The sequence below is a fragment of the Frankliniella occidentalis genome, unplaced genomic scaffold, assembly GCF_000697945.3.
Source record: "Frankliniella occidentalis isolate FOCC.00 unplaced genomic scaffold, Focc_3.1 Scaffold51, whole genome shotgun sequence".
Taxonomy (NCBI): domain Eukaryota; kingdom Metazoa; phylum Arthropoda; class Insecta; order Thysanoptera; family Thripidae; genus Frankliniella; species Frankliniella occidentalis.
In genome coordinates this window covers 662,368-664,587 of record NW_026267181.1, presented here as the reverse complement: position 1 = coordinate 664,587, position 2,220 = coordinate 662,368, and positions in this window count along the sequence as shown.

Genomic DNA, 2,220 nt, shown 5'->3' with positions numbered 1-2,220 from the left:
CACTCCTCTTCGCTCAGTGGGGCCTCGGTGCTGTGCCCGGCACGATCCCCACCCCGCGCAGATCCGCCCAGCTTCCGCAGGTAGACACCGAGTGTCGGCGAATACCAACACATCCAGTAGAGGAAGGGCTGTCTACCCAACGGGCGCCCGGTGTTCGCGCTGGGCCACGCGCGCTGCGTAACTCAGCCCTGCTGACCGAGTCAGCGAGTCAGCGTGTTGTCCATTATCGCAGATGTACAAGAGCGTCATCTCACATCAGGAATCCAACATTCAAAAATAAATTACATTACTACTTTTCGCTTTGATTTCCTCTTTCCAACGGTATATGTCTCCGAAAATCACAAAAAAAAAAACCACTTACGTGGTTTCGCCAGTGGCTCTGCGCTGTGCGTGGTTTCGCCAGTGGCTCTGCGCTGTGCGTGGTTTCGCCAGTGGCTCTGCGCTGTGCGTGGTTTCGCCAGCGGCGCTCCGCCGTGCGTGCTTTCGCCAGCGGCGCTCCGCCGTGCGTGCTTTCGCCAGCGGCTGAGCGTCGTGCGTGCTTTGCATTAGGGACAAGCGACATCGTAGTGTAGTTTGAAAAACTTGTTATACCAGTGTGGCTAAAATCAATGTCATATAATGGAATGCTTGCTTGTGAACTGCTTAGTTTTTAACTAATCAGCTATTGTTACGTTTTGTTTGTTTAGATATGCCAACACCTGGGAACACGAAAGCTACGACAGCCCTTGCCACATTCTTACAGCCGTTGTGTGCTTTGATGCCGGGACTAAGGGAGAGTCAGCGGGGGTTCTTGGCTGACCTTCCCTCTTCTGATGTTAGTGGTGCGGCTGAGCTTCCCTCTTCTGATGTTGGTGGTGCAGCTGAGCTTCCCTCTTCTGATGTTGCTGGTGCAGCTGCCCTTTCCTCTGCTGATGTTCCTGGTGCAGCTGCCCTTTCCTCTACTAAAGCTGGTGCTGGTGAAGAGGAGGATGGTGAAGATGATGACGCTGTCATTGATCTAACCCAGTATGAAGACGATGACTTTGGCTTCATCCGTGATGAGACTGATGAAGAGTCAGAGTCTGCTCCAATCCCTGATGATGATGACGACTTTCTCCCTAACGTTCCGGTTCCTTTGATGCCGCCTTCCACACGCCCCAAGAGGTCAAGACTCTCTCTGTAGAAATCATGCTGCCCTGCAAAGACACTTCGTCAAAGTCTCAACTCTTCTCTGGCAGCTGCAGGCTCTTCAGCTGCAGGCTCTTCAGTCTTTTGATTTCCACCTACTAGCTCTGCAGCATCAAGCTTTGCTCCATATTCAGTGCGTTGGCCAGGTCAAGTAAGTCCGAGGGGTAACTCACTTCGAAAAATCGGTGTACACTCAGGAAAAAGTCATCAAAAAGTCGCAAAAAAGTCAAAAAAAGTCAAAAAAGTCAATAAAAGTCAAAAAATCATGAAAAGTCACGAAAATCAGTGAAAATCAACAGAAAGTCGGTGAAAATCAACATAAAATCAGTGCAAATCAGGAGAAAAACTTGTGGAATCAACGAAAAAGTAGCCTGAACTCCAGAAAAGTAGCAAAAAAGATTAGTTCGTTCCCTAATCAACCCAATCTGGATCTGGCAACCGATTTTGGTTTTTGTCTCGTATATTAAAGGTGTTCATGAAGTATGATCCCACTCCAAATCTGGACTCTATAGCTCAAACGGTTTGTGAGATAAAAATCCCTAAAATTTTGAGGCCAAAGCTGCGTATTTGAGACAGGGTATAGATAAAACTCTATGAATCTTTGCAATAAGGTAAAAACTAACGACACAATTGAAAAAAGAATTGGAATCTGATTCAAAACCACCTACGACATAAAGTTGGATTTTTGTTTCCTACCCTTAGATTAAAAATATCAACAAAATTTAGCAGAATATTGTAACTCTCATAGCAAAATTTGATGGTCTTCAATTGTCACCAAACTTGGTTTGCTTTCCCCTAAGGTTCCTTAAACTTCTGTCGGTTTTTTTAGAAAGGTGATAACCACATTTTTTAAAAGTATTAGTATGGTTTCTGTTGATTACTAAGAAACAATTAAGAAAAATAAAAATGAGTATAATCAAACATTCGCTTGCAATCCCTATATTTCCCCCAATTTGCAACCACCTTACCAGGTGGGCAGAGGTCAGAGTGAGTCAGAAAAGTCAGCTGTTGCTCTGGTGTTCGTTTAGTTTTGCTTTAATAACTAGTTTATAC